Below are 18,915 nucleotides of genomic sequence, written 5' to 3'. Positions count from 1 at the left end.
AGGAGCAACAACTGAGGTGTGTGAGGGTGCTACCACACCTCTCAGCTGTTGCTAACCATCAAATTGTACCAATCACGATTTCCCATCCTCCTAAGGAAACATGTACTACAAATCAGTTACATTTGAGTCTAAAATACAGTATTTTCATTAGTGAGGTCTAAAGGATGACTTTCCAGAGAGACATTTTACCTTACATGGAATTTCTACAACCAGAAAATAAAATGCATCTTCCTGTGTTTTGATGTTTGTGTTTTCTTCTGCAACTATGTTGATGCGTTATGTCATGGGAAACTCCAGGATGATAAAAAATTAAATGAAATACAAGCTGTTTCTAGAAGAATGCCATCAATTATCTAATCCTTCTTCATCATTACTGTCTTGAAAATATTTGTCAGATGTATCTGGTAGATAGCTAGTACATGGGATTTATGAAGAATTTAGAAAACAGACAACAGAGACAAAAGGAGTCACTGACCTGAAGAGGGAATCCAATATGGCAAGGAGGTATACAGAAAGGTGTTTAACATCAGTAGCCATTGGAGAAATGCAAATTAATACCACACTGAAAGACTACTGGTTGAATATTTGAAATTAAAAATAATTTAAAATCCCCAAGGTTGTGGTAAGAAGTGGGAATCCCAGATCCTTCAGGCATGGATGGTGGGACTCCGAAGTAGGGTGACACTCAGGGAAATAGCACTTTATTAAGGACATAAACATGATGAGTCAACATTTACACACTGGGCAGGTAGCCCAGATAAACAACGATATCCCACACACAGATGGTTACACCAACTTTATTGGTGACAGGAGGAAAAAACAAAACCTGGAGGTAAGCCAATATCCTCCAGTGGGTGAGTGGTTAAAGCTGGTCTATCCAATCGATACTAGTCATAAGACAGACATCAACCTTTGATACCCACAATGCCCTAAGGTGAATCTCACAGGCACTATGATGAGGGAGGGAAACAAGCCTCAAAAGAACACATGTAATGTGATTTTCTTCATATGGTAATCACTAACTGAAAAAAATATGAAAAAATGATTAGTGATTTCTTACTATTGGGTGTGGTGCTGAAGCAAAATTTAAAGAAGAAAGCAAACCTTAAGGGAATCAAGTTTAAAACATCTGAAAACAAAAGGAGACAAAGATTTCATTATTGGTCCAACACAAAGTAGATGGTTTGTAAGCCACAGAAATCCATTCCTCAGGTTTCTTATTTGTCTGGGAAGTTCTGAAGGCTGGGGAGAAAGTGTGCTAATTTGGTGTCTCATGAAGGCAGGCTTCCTAGTTCATAGAAGGAGCCCCACCATCTCTTGGGAAGTGTGCTTATCTCACTCCAAATACACCAAGAAGCTGGTTGAGATGCCACCTCAGACCATTGCCAGAACCTAGATGAAACATGTAAGTTCCCTGGAAGCTGTGCATATAGACATGGGAGTCGGAATGCTAAGAGGAAAGAAACTCAAGAGGAAAGTGAGATTCTTTGATGATTGTTGCTTCCAACTTGCCCGTGTTGTGTCACAGTTGTTTTGGAAACTATGGTTTGCCCACACCATGGAATACTACTGAACAATAGTCTGATAGGGACCAGGATCATCTAAGGCTCTCTCAGAGTCCCTGAGGAGAGGACAAAGAGGATGCTCATCCTGCGTCTTTGCCCAGTGACAGACTTGGCAAGGACCAGTCTGAGGTTGGGGCCAGGTCTTTGAAGAAGCTAAATTTTCAACTCCTGGGAACCTGACATTTCCTCATTGAAGAGCCTGGAGTTACTAATCCCAATGCCACTCTATGCTTGACCTGTGAAGCACTTGAGATACCCTGTGTTCTTTCTAGCATGATAGTATTTGATTAGCTTAGTGCTGACTTCATCCCATTATAGTATACCCTATTGCTGACTCTGTCCCATTTCCCCCCTGAAAACTGCATATAAGATGCTGTAGTTCTTGATACCCTTGTTTGCATGAGCCATCAGTGTGTGCAAGATCTCCTGATCCCAAACTTTCCTGTCTTCTTTGTTATCCCCAGTCCTCTCTTGCTCTCTCAGGAACCAGCCACTGAAGAATGACTTGCAAGTCCAGGTTAATCAGCGATTGTTACACTTAGATGAATCTCTGAGCTGACAGCCAGGATGTCCCTCTGGAAAGGAAGCCTGTATCTGTTCCAGGGTCTCCGAGGTTTATGCTGCTGACCATGCAATGAACTCCTTTGTATGATGGCACCCATGGTTCCAAATGGTTAAGGCTCATTCTCAGTCAAGACACCACTGGATGAGGAAAAAGTAGAGGCAATATGCAGACAGCAGTAATTACATTTCTTTGTTATTGAGTCGAGATTTTAGAGGTCTGTTACGTTGCAAGTAAGCTTCCTTTAAAATAAATACAAAAGCATGGGAAAGTGCTAGGAATCACTACTTTTTGTGGTGCATTGGTTAAGGCTTGATGCAATGTACTTCTTGAAAGTGTTTCTACAGATAGACCAAACACTATATTGAAGGCAGATTAAAAGATACTTTACAAACCTGCCTATCTACCAACAATATCATTATTGAAACATATGACTAATATATGTACTATGTATATTCAATGTGATATGAATGAATAAGATCCTGTTTATACTGTGTGCCATGTGAATTGTCATTGACATGTTTGTTCATTGGTTATTGGTTTTAAATATAAAGTATAGTTGATATTTGTGACAAAGAGATATAATATCATGTAAAGGGAATACTGTCTTCCTAAAACACACTTTTCCATGATTGCATTTTGCACTGCATAGACTCAGCTCAAAGCTGATGCAATTAGGGTTTACACTTCATGGCCTCAGCTCATTGTTGATGCAGTTAGAGTTTGGTCAGGAGTCTCAATATTCTAGACCTGGGTATACTAAGGGATTCCCAACCCCTCATGCTCCTTCCAATTTAGTATATGTCAAATTCAGTGACGCTCTTCTAGATGGTCTGTTTGGAGTTAGATCTTAGACTCATTGCTGGTCAATCACATCTAAAATGTCCTTAACTTGTCATCAGCCACATCTTAGATGGAGGAAAACCTCACAGCAGGAAGGACCTTCTACAGAAATGCCCCCACGACTTGGTGAGCTGCTAGATAAACAGGAGTAAGTGTGATACGCGGTGGGTTTTGCTTAAAATGCTTATTTAAATTTTAAGCTTTTCAGCAAAAGAATAAAGACAGAAAACTACAAGAACTTAGGAGAGCAGTCAGTGATCAATTTCACAATGAGAATAAGAGACCAAATTTATCATCCTGGCCTCTTCTAAGGGCCTCTGTGTTAAAAGCTTGTCCCCCAGTCCCAGGCATTATTGGCTGGGAGTAAAATATTTAAGGGACAACTCCGAAAGAGGGACCCTGCGTCACTGGGCCTTCCCTTGAAGGGCTGTGTGGGGTCCCTGTTTCTTGCCCTTTCTTGCGGTTTCTCTTCTTGAACAGGAGCATAGCAGTGGGTACTTCCACACGTTCCCACTGTTGTGTTCCAGCACAGACCCAAATACCAGCACAATCAATAATGGATTGAAAGCACTTTAAAACTGTGCCCCAGCACAACTCCTGTTTCTGCATTTATCACCCCAGGTAGCCGCTAAAATAAGAGAAAGCTACTTACACAAACCTGCGCTGAAGACCTGGCTTCACGAAACTATAGAAAAATGTTCGGGCAAACTGCGTTCTTGAAAATGGTAACTAAGTCAAACCAGGGCTGAAAAGTCCAAACATGAGCCTCCAGCCACCCAAATTCATGCATTACAAGGACTCACTCTCACAGTAGGTCCATTAAAGAGGATGAACTGTCCTCTCCAGAGGACGATAAAAAAGCTTTGCAATGTTTCTGATACCCATTGTCTTAGCTGGGGTTTCCATTGTTGAGATGGAACACCATGACCAAAAGCAACTTGGGGAGACAAGGGTTTGTTTCATCCTACAGCTCAGGGAAATAAGGACAGGAACTCAAGGTAGGAATGGAAGCAGAGGCCAAAGAAGAATGCTGCTTAGTGGATTGTGCCCCATGACTTGCTCAACCTGGTTTCTTGTAACATCTAGGTTCACCAGCCCAGGGGTGGCACCACCTACAGTGATCTAGGTCTCCCACATCTATCATCAATCAAGAAAATGCACACTGGCTTGCTCAGAAGCTAGGCTAGTGGGGGCATTTTCTCAATTGAGGTCCCTTCTTCCAAAATTACTTACAGTTTGTAACAACTATAACTAGCCAGCACAGAATGCCCGTGTTCCATGTGCATACAGTGCTCATGGAGGCCAGAAGAGGGCATTGGATCCCCCTGGAATTGGAGTTACAGATGGCTGCGAGCCTCCATATGGGTTCTGGGAACTGAACCCAATTCCTCTGCAAAAGCAGTAAGTGTTCTTAATCACTAAATCATCTCTCCAGCACCCCCCATATCCATTTATCTTAAAATTAAAAAGAAAGAAACATTCTACGAAAATACACCTACATATCAGGTGAGGTTCAAGAATAGCCATAAGATGAGGGGAAGCTTATGAAGGCTGTAAAGTATGGGTAACCAAATGAAAACCTTGAAATTAAAACTCAGCAACGAACTGAGAGATGCACAGAATGAGTTTAACAGAAGGTGGAACAGAGTGTAAGGGAAATGTCCTTTGGGAAAACTGCTATAAAAACACTCAGAGAAAGACACAAGGAGCAGAAATGGTTAGGAAATACATTAGAAAGATGAATTAAGGGATATTAGCAACATGTCATGGAGTACAAAAATCTGGACATGAACATTTTGTTTCTTTAATGGAGAAAGAAATGATGATACAAAATTATATATGAAGATATAATAGCCCTGGGTTTTCAAAAACCATTGAAATATATGAAATCACACTATATAATGTTCTATGAACTGAGTAGAAGATATACAAGGCATATTATTTATAACTAATAGAGATAAAATGCTAGTGACTGGAGAGAGTGCTCAGCAGTTAAAGGGACAGGCTGTTCTTGCAAAGACCTGGGTTCAGTTCCAACACCTGCGTGATGCATTGCTTACAGCCATCTGTTATTCCAGATCCAGGGGCATTCGATGCCCTCTTCTGGCCTCTGAGGGTACTACACGCATGTGGTGCACAAACATACATGCAGCAAACACTCATACACATAAAATCTTTTTAAAAACGAAATAAAATTAGGCTGGGTATGGCGATCCAAGCCTTTAATTCCAGCACTTGGGAGGCAGAGATAAGCAGTTCTCTGTGAGTTGGAGGCCAGCCTGGTCTACATGGTGAGTTCCAGAACAGTCAGAACTATATAGTGAGATCCTGTCTCAAAAACAAACAAAAAACAAAAACAAAAACAAAAAAACAAGCAAACAAACAAACAAAAACTACATAAAATACTAACAGAAAACATGTAAAACAACCAAAGTAAAGATAAAAACAGCTAAAAATAAATAATTCAAAATTACAGCTGGCTTCTCTACAGAAATGAATGAATTAAGTATGAACTGAATTCCATAAAAGTGTGGAAAGGAAATGAGTTTCCAGTCCACGAAACTGTAACCAATTGAAATAATTTTTTTAACGGGAGAGAAAATATTTTAAAAAGTCAATAATCAAAACCAGAAAATTCATTGCCAGTATATACTAAAAGATACACAAAAGAGAACTCTAAAACCTTCAGCAGGACCAGACAAGGCAGTGAGAAATGGAGTCTGGAAGGAGTGCAGATCAACCAAAAAGAAAAGCAAAACAGGAAGCAGAATATAGTAATAATTGTTTTTCTTTTAAATATTCATTTATTCATTTTATGTGTGTGTATAGGCCTGAGTGTGTCTGTACACAGTATGCATGCAGGAACCTATAGAGGTCAGAAGAGGGCACCAGAGCCCCTGAGTCTGCAGTTACAGGCTGATAATGTGTGTGATGATATTTTATTTGTGCTGAAATGTGATATTTTATTTGTATGTTAATAAATAATGTTTGCCTGGAGATCAGAGGTCATAGTCAGCCAAAAACAGAAGTCAGGTGGTAAGGGCATGCCCTTAATCCGATCACATGGCAGGCAGAGTCTCTGTGTGGTCAAGAAAACAGTCAAGCATGGTGACACATGCCTTTAATCCCAGTACCAACCATAGAGACCTGGAGGTCTGTACAGACAGTGATGAGGAAGTGATGTGGCCGGGCTTACAGGCAATGAGAAGGCAGAACAGCAAGGCAATAAAAGTGCAGGTTAGACAGGAAGAAGCTCTCTTGGGAAGCTAAGGCGAGGTCGTGAGCTAAGGTTAGCTGGCAGCTATTGGTCTGAACTCTATGGCTTCCACCTCTGTATTTGGCTCTGTGTTTCTTATTTAATAAGACTGTTTAGAAATTGGTCTACAATTGGCACTGGATTCTGACTTAGAGGCATTCAGTCATAATCCCACAGATGGTAGCTTCACCCCATTGGCTCCTCAGCTAAGCACATACACCAAATGTCTGAACCTGTGGTTTCTCTCAGCTAAGCACATACACCAAATGTCTGAACCTGTGGTTTCTCTCGTATTGAGCAGGATTACCATGGCAAATGTGGGTGCTTGAAACTGAACCTGGATCCTCTGCAAGAGCAGCCAGTGCTCTAACCACTGAGCTATCTTTCTGGCACCAATAATTGTTTTTAAAAAACTAGAACAAACCTGTCAAGCTCAGGCTTCTTCCACCATATAAAATAAATTTGGATGTGCAACATAGAAAATGTATTTTTCAAAAGATGAACGTGCTATTCTAATTTATTTTATCTATTCTGGAGTAATGGTATATATATATATTCTACATTGGTTAATCTTACATTTACACTTCAAATAATTACCAAACACTCAAAGTGTTGTTAAAGGTGTCAAGGAAATAACTTGAATGTATTTATTGTATATGTAGAAATTAAAATTTTAAACTTGTAAAAATAAACTATCTTCTATTTTCAATAACACCAATATCAGTAGTACGTCAACATCAGTAATCTGTCAGGATGACCTTACAACAATTTTCTAAGAGTTCATAAGCATACAGCTTCGTCACATCATGTATATGGGAAGGCCTGGCATGGTTGAGGCTGTAGAGAGTATGCAGTTATGCTGGCAGCTCTGGATGCTGCTCTCTAAGTATCTGAATCCTAGGACCAACCAGAAAACTAAAAATCCCCACCTACAGGCAGAGGGCACACAGAAAATGTGCAACAGATGGTATCAAACGTTACAGATGAGTTAAGAGTACATGGAATCCTTTGGACAGCACGGATTCAATTGATTCTCTGATTCAATTGTCTACTTAATTTCACTATGATTAAATTCCACAAGTCCCAAGAGCATTGATATAAGGAAAAGATATAGAATCTGCTTTACAAATAAAATTCAGTAATCATTTTCAATATTTGACCCATAATCATATCATATACACATAGACATATATATATATATATATATATATATATATGTATATATACATATATGTTTGTATATATACATATATATGTGGTGGGAGGATCTTAGCTTGCCTCTAGATCTATATAAGAAAGTAACTCATACAGTGAAAAACTCCCTTTAAAGACACTGAAACAAGTCCTGCTCTGGTTCTATATATATATATATCTATGTTACCCAACAATGGATCATTTCAAACACCCAGTTTGTTTTCCTCAATGGGTTATACGTTTTCCTTGCAGATATTCTCTTTTTTTTAAAATCAGAGACTAAGATACTAACATTTGAAATTAGTCTTCTGTATTTCTTGAATAATTATGACCATTATGCTAAAGGGGAGCAACTTTCTCCATATAAATGTACAAAATTTTCAACTAGAGCAATTCAAAACCCGAAATGAAAGCACTTGAGGATTTTATACAGTTAGGTTTTGAGTTCTGGTTCCATGTTTCACTGCAAAGTCCACGCTGAATGCAAGGCAGCTCTTACTTTTTGGGTTGAAGCTATTGATGTTTTCACACGATGGAAAGATATTTATCATAAGTACCATTATAATGAAATATTTTTTCATTAAAGTGTCTTTTATTCATGAAAGGGCATAATCATCTGCTGGCTCACTTTGTTCCAGGAACGTGCTGGAGTGCTAAATGAAAACGCAGCTCAGCTCTCTAAGCACCAGCACGCTGCAAATCAAAACCTTAAGCTGTGAGGTTAAAATGAACCAGATAAATAAATAAACCCTTTCTCTCTGCCAACATTGCCATTTTGCATAGCGCATACAGAGAGGTCTAGCTGTAAATGTTCCATCTCCTTAATTTTAGAGGCCATAAGAGCCTTCCTTACAGGTGGCACTCTGATTGCTCTACATAGATCACAGAAAAGAAAAATTCTGACAAGGTATAAGAGCAGGCTCCTACTCTTCATTACTTAAAAAAAAAAAATCCATTCACTATAAAACTTTTAATTATTTTATTAAATGTATTTATTCTGTATGTATATGTTTCTTAGTACACACATCACAAGATGTATGTAGAAGTCAGAGGACAACTACTGGAGTCATGTTGGTCCCACGGGGACAATTCAGGTCATTGGTGACAAGTGCCTTTATCTTCAGAGCCTGTCTCTCCAGCATTACTTATTTAATACATATACATGTGTGCATGTACACACAAATACATAAATATATGATGTGTGTATGTGTGTATACATTTCTGTATATATTGGGCGATAGGTGAAATTCAATGTGACCCAGATGTGCTTGTCCAACTACACTGGCTGCGGAAGAGCGTCCATTGTGGGGCATTCAGTGTGGTCTTTGGGGCCACACTTTCTTCTTTTCAGCACGAGCAACACTTTTGCCTAAGAGGCTGCTCACCATGGTGACAGTAGGGAACCCGCAATGGGTTCTCCACCCTGTGGCCCCTGTGCATACACTATGCCTCCTGGCTCATCTTTCCATTGCAGTTTGAGAATTCACACTGGTCTGGGACCAGTTACTACAGACAAAGGCTTTAAAAGGAAGAGGCCGAGTGGAACAGAGAAAACACAGAAATCAATCCTTACATATTGATTTGACTCATTCAAAAAAAATGAATATTGAGCAGTCTAGCCCACTGATTCTGAAGGAACTAACCTTTGATTTGTAGTTTCCAAAGTTCAGCAACACACAGTAAAAAGACCAAATGGCAAACTCGTACCGCCTACAATGGATCATCATGTTCTGTCAAATTTAGGACATGAACTTTCAACTTAATTTGCTAAATATAATCATGGATGGAAGCTATGGCTTCTTTCAGTTCAGCGTGCATTCCTGGGAACAGCTGTGTCTGGGCTCTCTCATTTCTGACTTCTCCCCTCATAGCACAGTGGACGGAAAACTTCAGGAATTAGCATAGCAGCATTTGAATAGACGCAACTGACGATGGGCTGTAGGAATCCTGTGATGGTGATGATAGGCCCCCACAATGACTAGGTGACTGTATACGCTCTCTGTTGAATGACAACTGGAAAATTATTTTTTAATGTAAGAAACTGTGTGGCATTCACCACACATGTATATAAGGGGAATATTATTATAAGTTGGCTTCATTAAGTAAGTATGTGAAAAGTCATCTGTCACAGTATGACACAATGAAAATATAAAATATGAACTCAGCTCAACCGCAAAAGCACAATAGCTATAGAAATCGAATTCTGTGGAAAATGCACATACTTTGAAACATCATTTTCACTTTTAAAGGTGTTTACTGTATAGTTCCACAGACACACAGGCCTTTACGCACCTGCAAGGCAAATCTAACAAGCTTTGCCTGTGTTTATACTTGAGACATCAGGACAAAACTTCTAGAGTCAATGATAAGGGCTCTGAGGGTAAAGAAGGCTTCAGTGATGGGAGAAAAGTCTTCCAGGAAACAAAAGGAAAAGTTATTCTAGACATAGGAAACTGCCTGGAAATTCAGGAACCCACATGTCACTCATCTGCTTATTCAATTATCCATCTACAAGTAGGCAGTAAATATGTGTGTAGGTGGGTAATATTTCAGAGTTAAGTGTCATATTAATATTATGTCCAATCAAAGATGTTCTCTTTCAGTACAATGTCAGTAGATTTTGTATATAATATTTCAAATGCATGTATCCACTTAAAAACACCATGTCATATACTAAAATGTCTTACCAACATTAAGTATCTTCTGGGATGTCAAATACCAAGAGCCACGAAATGATTAGTTAAAATTTCAAAAACAAAATGAAGACAAAGCCACTTGTCTTAACACTTTATAGAAGATCGATAAATGGAATATAAATCTAACATGTCTTACCCTGACTGTTTTTCCACAAAGGAATGCTATCAATCGCTAAACACGTGGTGGGGTTTGGATGAAAACTCACCTAAGAAGCTCTTCTCATTGCTTCTTAAGGAAAAATTTGTAATCTAGTATTTTATTCAAGTAAATAAACTTCCTTCTTCATGTGCATTACATATATATTCAAGAATACGGCTGGAAGCAGGGTGCCTGAGCAAGGTCCGTGGTTGGGCTGAGTGTGTGTATAACACGTGCAAAGCCCTGGCAGGGGTTGAGGGGCAGCACAGACAGAACACAGAAAGGCAGCCTGTGTGAGCCGAGCAGCTCAGCTCCTGCTCTGCTTCAGGGGTGCTGTTTCTCTGTTTCTAATTCTGTCCCAGTGAAAGGAACAGACATTCTATTCCCATGTTATAGTATTTGAAAACGTGAAAGAAATAAATAGTTGGAAAAATACGATTCGTTTTTTAGGAACTAAGTAAAAATGTAATTTTTAGTTTTCAGGGGTGTTTGGCTGTTCTTTGTTTATTTCCTTTGGGTTATTTATTTTATTTTGGTTGTTTTGCTTTTCACAAGCTATCCCTCTGTAGCCCGGGCTGCTCTTGCACTTAGGGTCCTTCTGCCTCAGCCTCCAGTGTGCTTGGGTGACAGGTATAACATACGATTTTTTTTTTCAACACACCGATTCACCATAGAGTTAAACTATGTAATGTTTGAGCAGTTCACCTTTTCCAAGTTGCTAAAAAGTGACCACACTTCAAATTCTAAGCCAAAGGGAAGATAATGAGTGACAGGCACAGGCTGGGACCCAGAAATACTGGCTCCTCCCTTCTTTGCCTCTCCTGTTCTCTGTCTGAAATAAACACCTGCTCTTCTTGTTATTGGCTCAAAGGAGGTATTTAGGGTAACTTCTTCAACATACTTCGAAAAGATAAAAGCAGACGATGGACAATATTTAATTAATATTTATCATTAATTTTACTGCAATTACTATGTCTCAAAGAGAACGCTTTGTGCTAGATAAAGGTGTATTTTTATTTTACTACCTAAACTAATTTTAAATTTATTCCAGTTTGGCGCCTAAGACTATGCCCAGGTGTGTTTCGTCATGCCTTAGGAAGCCATCATTTGGTGACACTGTTGTGCTGTACGGAAAATTAATGTTGCAAGGAATACTGTGTGACGTTCCACTACAAGAACAGATCAAGTAGTTGGATTGCCATCCTCCCTAACCTACTCAAGCTGAACAGTCAGACACATCGCAGGGATTTTTAAAAGGCTTCAACACATCATTGCTTTAACCAACTAGTTCATGGAATGAGATCATTTTAAGTTAACATACTGTCAACAGGAGTATCTTCACCTTTTAGTTTTCTAGATGACTCTCTTCCTAAATGTCTGTCTCTGTCCCTCGGTTATTTAGTGGCTGTCAGGACTGCTGTAGGAAAGTTCTCCACAATCAGGTCTGAATCTGTGCTCGTTTAAAAAGCACAGCCGTGTTGTGTCTGTCTCTGACTTAAAAAGGATACCTGTACTCTCCTGAAATACTGAAGCTGTGCGTGAGGAAGGGTGAGAAACAAGAAGCTTAGGATAACGCAAGGCATCACTATAACAAAAGGGAAATAAATATCCAAGTGAGTGTTTACAGGGGAGGGGATGGACAGAACACAACCAAGGCGTTCACAGCTGCAGTTTTCATAAGAGTCATTTTAATAAAAGCTCATGGTATTTGATGGGAATTAAATAAGTCACTGACACCAGTTTCTAGTTAGCTCAGGCAACACAATCTAGGAAGTCAAGATGTACGTTGGAATCTGAGCTCATAACTGTCTGGCACTGATGATTTCAGAAGGAAATGTAACAGCCTGTTACTCCCCATTCACCCAGCTTGTTAAAAAAAAATCTAAGTGACATTTTCAAAAGAAAGCATTCAGCGGTAGTTTATGGTCCTAGTGACTACTCTGTCACTCTTGTGTGTCCATCTTCATTTACAAAATCTCTGATTTCTCAGAGCACTGTTACTTAAAAGTTTATTATTAAGCATATGTATGCCTATCTTTATCTTTGCCATAGTATATCCACTATGTAGAAATGGGACCTCATTTTAATCTTTGGTTGATAAATAGAACATTAATTTATTGAATTGATACAAGTTATTCTGGAGATTAGACATGAGGGAATAAAAATAGAGTACTTTCAAAAACATAGATGTTTTATTTTAATTCAGAGAGGTAACAAGCAGACTCTTCCAGGGACTGTAGCTCTTCAGACACTGATAGGGTTTAAAATATAGTAAGTTGATAGTTTTTGCCTGGATGACCAGAAACGTTTACTATTTTTGTATCATAAAAAAACAACGATTGTACCAAAAATACAATGACTGCCTATAGTTTCTGCTTCTCACTTTCAGTTCAGGAACAGCGGGGTTTAAAGCTAATTACTTCAAGTAAAGTTTAATGCCATGCACTGCACCTATCTGTAGACACAGGCACTGAGAACTGAAAAACAGTCCATCTGCCTTTGACATCCATTATAAACAGTAGTTCATAAACCATGAGTTGCTGCTGGAAGCCCACTGTGCTCTGTCTTCTGGATGACAGTGTTGGACCAGGTAGGTTTTTAGCTCTTTGGATGGACATGGCTCTCTGAGTTTGAAGTATGTACACTAAATAAGAAAGCCCTTCAAAGATTCACTGAACAGAAGGGGTAAGCAGACAGCTTCTGGATTGCCAGGCTCCATAAAGTACCAACTGATTCAGACTCTGTCCTGTGGGAAGCTTTTTGGCCTGTTACTATTTTGATAATTAAAGTAGCCACTTTACACATTTTGATCTTGGCCTTCTAGAAATAAATGCATCACAAGAATAAACAATATAAGATTGTAAATCTTCTTTCTTTGAGAATAGCTATAAAGAGGAAAATTGAAATGTACTTCATTTCTTAAGATCAGAGATTTGCACATAGGCCATCCATGCTTGGCAGGTTCAGCTAAAGAGCTGTTTGCTTTCTGTCCAGCCTAAATAGACAGACTGCAAATAGAATGCGAATATTCTTTTCAGATCTAACCGACAAACTTATCAAAGTTCAGACTTGCAAATCTTTTCATGATACTACATCCACTCAGAGGAATACGAGGCAACTCGGATGTATCCTTCTCATCAACCTGTTAGTTTTCTAACTCTGCTTTTCTTGGCATAAGTCTATCCTTCCTCCGGCCTGTCAGTGCAGAGATTCCGACCAACGTTCAAGCAGTGCAGAGCTGCGCACTACAGTCTTACTCAGAAACCATACCAGAACATTCTCCCTCCACCTGTCCTACCCTTCATTAATCCAAGACAACCACAAATCCTTTGATAAATGCCCATTTACCTTGCCCTCTCAAGACTGATTGACTCCCATAAACAATCGCACTATTCTCAGAGATTGTAAAGCGCTCCGTTCATGTCAGCCATGTCAAATCCAATTTTGATCCTACTTCTGAATTTCGGACAGAATTACCCCTATGTCTTACTACTCTGTTTATCTGAAATACTTGATGTTTCCTGGTTTACTGTCCAGAGGAACAGAAGTAGGCGTCACAAATATAACTTTAAATAGTAAATCGTAACACGGTTAACATAGCCACCAACTCCTACTCTCAGTGTCTGTCTTAAAAAAAAAAATTCTCTGCTAAATCTTTTATTCTCCTTAAAGAATTTTTAAGAGCTTTGCGTTGTGATAACTACGATAGAAAAGCCAGCAATTCTGTGAGTCTTGGTGGCTTATTTTATTCTGTTTTACAAGTCTGCTCTAAATTTCATTTTAAAGGCACAGCGCAAGCTTCTCCCTGTTCCCACTCCCTTGGCTTGGTCGCTTACTCCGTAAGTAACTCGCTAGCATTTTATAGCAGCGGAATTTAACGGGTAGGGCTCCCCTGAGAAACCGTGTCCACAGGGACACGCCATGGTGGCTGGAGAACACTGGACACAATGACGAAGTCTTCAGTCCCTCTGCCCAGCTCTCCCTAATCCGCTCCCTCCACCCCCACCCCCCGCCCTGGAGTCACAAAAGGCAGCTGAGTTTTCAGCTGGAAACAACAAGTTGTGCCCTGGACCCAAGCTATCTACTCAGGTAGCAAGCAGGGTACCTGGCTCAGTTGGAATCTCGGTTGCCAGGTGAAGTAGGAACCACCAAACCTGGTCCAACCACATGCGTAAAAGTGCTTCTGCTGCCTGACACAGAAGGAAAATGACGCAGAGGGGAATGGACCCACAGAACAGCGATCCCTGTACTCCCTTCGTGCCCTCAGCCTCGGTGCCTGCTGGAGAGCCTTAGGGCTCACAGTACGTGCCTAAAGACTGTGCCATTTCCATCCTCTCCTAACGCTTGGGTGGCTGAACCGAGCTACCAGCACCGCGGGTGTAGTGGCTGATCCTTTGTTTACCACGTAAGTCACACCAGGGGTTCGCTCCTCGCCCTCACCCCTGCCTTACAATGAGACGCAGAGAGAGCCTGGGAGTACCCCCCTCCCCACCCAAAAAAAGAACAAAACTCCCCCTCAACCCGGTCATCCAAAAGAAAGCTTCGCAAAAAACCTTTCCCCAAACCTTAAAAAGCAACCAGCTAGCTGCTGCACCCTGGTGACTCGTAACCCCGAAGGGATGCCCGCCTCCCGAGAGGGAGCCTGCTTCCCAGGAGGCTCGGGAAACTTAACCAGTATCCCAGTTGCGAGGCCAGCGTCTGGAGCGCGGAAGCTGCACTGTCTCTTACCTGCAAAGTTGCAATCCGGTGGCTGAAGTGACTGCGGTGGGCTCGGTTGGCGCGCGGCACCAGTGCTGCGCCCGGTGCTAGCGCAGCTGGTCAGTTCCGATGGGGTTTCCGTAGTCGCTGGCGAGTTTTGGAGCATTCCAAGGGGGAAAAAAACCCGCACGAAGCCGGAGCCCACGCAGCTGGCACGGAACTGGGCGGAGTGAGGATGCTGGAGAGCCAGAGCAGGGGCGCGGGGGAGGGGCGGCCCGGGAGGGGGCGGGGTGCCCAAGACTACAGCCTTACCCGCCCAGCTCTGATGCTCTCCCCCATCCTACCCCCTGGCAAAGTTGCGTTCCCAAGGTGGCCACAGAAAAGCCTGGAGGACCGCCCCCACCCACCCTGGGTCGGCCCGACAGCCGCGGATGCGCATCCCACGCACCTCTCCAAGAGCGGGTGGAAAGGACCCACATACACAGCGACGCGCCACCCCGGGAGCATCGCTACAGGTCAGCCAGTGGGCAGGGTGACTCGCCACTCTCTGTCGCTGCCACACAGCTAAGTCGGTGGCCAGGACCGACCCCTCGGTCTAGGATGTTTGGCAGACACATATCTGGGCTTTGGTGGGGCCCCGCAGGGGTGCAGAACTTCACTTAGCAAAAGGACCCAACACTGGAAAGCCATGTTCCCACCATAGTAAGCAAACACCCATGCCGCAGGTCAACGGATGGGACAAATTCTCTATCCCCCCCCCCCCCAACCCAGCCCCTGCAACTCCGTTTGCTGCCCTGGGCTCCTGGCACCCCCTCTCCTGTCCTCAAGATGTCACACTTTCCTTGCTAGTAAGTGCAGGGATGAGGCTTGCCACTACTGTCAACAATCCAGACAGTGGCAATAAATAAATGATAAGCCACAGGGTCCTATCCACTCCTACCCAGCTCTTTCTAAACAGCTGGTACAGGAAACCAGCAAGTTTTCCATATACTTAATCCCAAACCACGTAGCAACCTGGGAGCTGGAGGTCCTGGTGGCTGCTTGTGAGTATGCTGGTGCACAGGTCACTGTCTAACACTTACCTGGAGATTTCAAGATACAGCTTGTCTCCGGGTCAGTCTGTGAAGTATTCACACACAAAAAGAAGATCAAAGTACAGCGGTGGGAAATTACTCATAGCTTGCCGCACTCAGGACCACTGAGTGGTCATGACCTCAAGATTCAGGGAAAAACTTGACAGTGCTTCTGCCAACCAACCGTAGCCTCCTCGCAGCCCTCTGCTTCTAGGTTTCTTTCTTTTAGAAGCACACGTGGTGAGCTCCTCCCTTGACTGTGGCATCCCAGCAGCAAGCATTTCCTTTAAATTTACTCCAGTGTTCCATGTTTCTGAAGCTCAGATGAATCGAGGGGTTTTTTGTTTTTGTTTTTTTGTTTGTTTGTTTGTTTTGTTGTTTTTTGTAAAGGGCGATTACAGAGTGAGGAGCATTTGTTGGCTTACTCACTGGAATGAAGGGACAGGTGTTTTGTTTTGTTTTTCTTTTCAAAATGCTCTTTGTAATTGTCAATTTTTCTTTCTCCCTAGCTAACTGCTCTTCTCATGGGTCAGCGTGACCCCTATTCTCATTATGAGGGAGCATAGACCTCCCTCTTGCAAAATACTGAGGTCTTTACAACACGCTAAACAAACCTACTCCAGAAAACCGGATGAACAACAGAGTAATTATTTCCCTTCCTTCCCTGAATGTCTTTTACAGTTCCTCACAAATACTTGTCAACATTTTCAAGGTAGTTTTCTTTTCTTGGCATTAAACACTGGGTTTTATAAAATATGCAAAACACATGTATCTGTAGACATGTCAATGAACTTTAGAATAAATCTAAACCCACTTTGTTCCAAACAAGAAAAGGAACACACACACACACACACACACACACACACACAGAGAGAGAGAGAGAGAGAGAGAGAGAGAGAGAGAGAGAGAGAGAGAGAGATCTGCTTTATGTGATACATCTGAAATTATCTTTTTTAATTCTTCACAAAACCTGTCTTCTCGATGATTAGTAAATGTCTAAAAATCGAAAGTGGAACTGACAATGATTGGGGAACGTTTCAGTTAAAAACTATGTCTGACAGGCTGTGATGAGGTGATGAGTGTAGGTCCTTAAGACACCCTTAAAGATGGGGGAAAAACCCCACCAATAAAAGGGAAATACTTTCCATCACCCCCACAGCCCTCTCTTAGGGTTATTCTTCATAGTAGATATCATTTTTATCATGATGTCAGAGACAGATATTTTACTAGTCCCCCTAATTTGTTATTTTTCTCAGAAGAAAGGTGGCTATGAGTCCACAATAAAAAACAAAATAGAAAAGAAAAAGAAAAAGAAAAACCACTGAGAATCACAGAATGCACGTCAGTGCTTGCTCTCAGATGGCTGTGTTTCCCTGGAAGGAAGGGCCATTGATCACAAACCCACCTCTTCTGCAGCGTGTTTGAGCATTGATTGCTGAGCTCGCGACACACAAAATGATCAGCAATTATAATTAAAAGAACTCCCACAAACTGAAGTCTATTTAAATGAATATCATTAGCAGTCTATTGACATTGTTCAGTTACAAATAGAGTGACAACATCTGAGCAAACTGTAAGTCCTTAAAGAGCAGGTCAGTGAGGCCAAAGGAATTTACACTCAAATGGATTTGCTCATTTGGACTTTAGTTTTCCTGCTCCTTTCAAGAAGACAAGAAAGTACTCTTCTTTTGAAATTAGCATCAGAAAGTAGACCAAGAATGATGGTAGTGTTAAGACAACTGTCTACAGTTTTTATTCACAGTTAAAGAGATCATGAAATTGGGATTGCCATTGTTTGGGGAACTGAATTTTTAACCTCTAAAGCCCATGTTTTCCCCTTAGGAGCTCAAAGGCAGCATGTGTGAATTTCTTTTTTGCATAAAGTGAAAGGGGGCAAAGTCATGACACTGGTTTGGGGAAAATTTACTTCCACCAAGGACCATTCTTACGATTTTCCCTGATGGTGAGTCATGCATGAGGAATGCCATCATCATGTATGTGATGGCTGACTTTCCTGATTATATCTATAATTACATGTTAAGGTGCCAAAATTTCTTCCAGAAATGATTTTTATAAATCATTACACAATTCTATGAAGTAATAAATACTGTTGAAGTCATGGAAATGCAAACTGTGTTGATACTTGTCTTCCCCATGAGTTGTCAAAAGATGTGACAACTCATTTTTTTAAATTAGCTTTGATGTTTGCCTATGTGTATAAAGGTGTATCACATGAGGGCTTGGTGCCTGAGAAAGACAGAAGAGGCCATTGGATCCCCTGGAACTGGAGTTACAGGCACTTGTGAGTCACCACATGGGTGCTGGGAATAGAACCTGGGTCCTCTGGAAGAGCAGCTAGTGCTGAGTCACCTCTCCAGGCCCTGACAATGCATTTGTGTGCGTATGTCTCAAACTATAGTTTTTCAGGTGCTTTCTACTAAGGGAGCCATGGGTCAGCATGCAGGAAACCACCCAGAAAGCTTGTTTGGGGAGACGTAATGGTCCCTAACCCACAGAACATGTACTTACTATTGTGCTCCCTGTTGTCTTTTATTTACGTTTGTAGGTTTCTGATTTGGGGGAAAGAAGGCATTTCTATTTAGTGCATTGATTATCAAAAAGGAAGACTTATATTTTAACATTTTATTCTTTGTTTCTGTTTGCGAATCTATACTCACTTTAAATAGTGAATTTTACTGCTTTTCCTCCACTCCATAGTGATGGCTCTTAATACATTAATGTATTTATGCTTTCCTATACTTATTTATTTTAGTGAAGTTCTGCAGACCTACAGAGGGAATAATTGTTCACCGTCCCATCCCAGCCTCCCGATTCATCTCTTGTGGTATATTCAAGAATTCTATCTCCAATGCAAATCAGGCCTGTTTT

The 18,915-nt window shown here is 41.2% G+C and overlaps 1 protein-coding gene across 5 annotated transcripts in view; it reads right to left on the bottom strand.

The window, feature by feature from the left end:
- Trpc4 (transient receptor potential cation channel subfamily C member 4) overlaps positions 1-15,317 on the bottom strand; it is a 186,156-nt gene extending 170,839 nt beyond the window's left edge. For 2 of the 5 annotated variants that reach the window (XM_036191198.1, XM_036191201.1), the window contains exon 1: positions 14,984-15,317. The gene's annotated coding sequence lies outside the window, so the exon portion shown is untranslated. Of the gene's footprint in view, positions 1-1,311; positions 1,317-14,360; positions 14,399-14,983 lie in introns of those variants that run through there. The other 3 variants (XM_036191200.1, XM_036191202.1, XM_036191199.1) reach the window with 3 other exon arrangements.
- Between the last annotated feature and the right edge of the window lie 3,598 nt (positions 15,318-18,915).

This window comes from Onychomys torridus, chromosome 6, assembly GCF_903995425.1.
Source record: "Onychomys torridus chromosome 6, mOncTor1.1, whole genome shotgun sequence".
Classification (NCBI taxonomy): domain Eukaryota; kingdom Metazoa; phylum Chordata; class Mammalia; order Rodentia; family Cricetidae; genus Onychomys; species Onychomys torridus.
The sequence above is the reverse complement of the archived record's forward strand: the minus strand, read 5'-3'. Positions and strand labels throughout refer to the sequence as shown.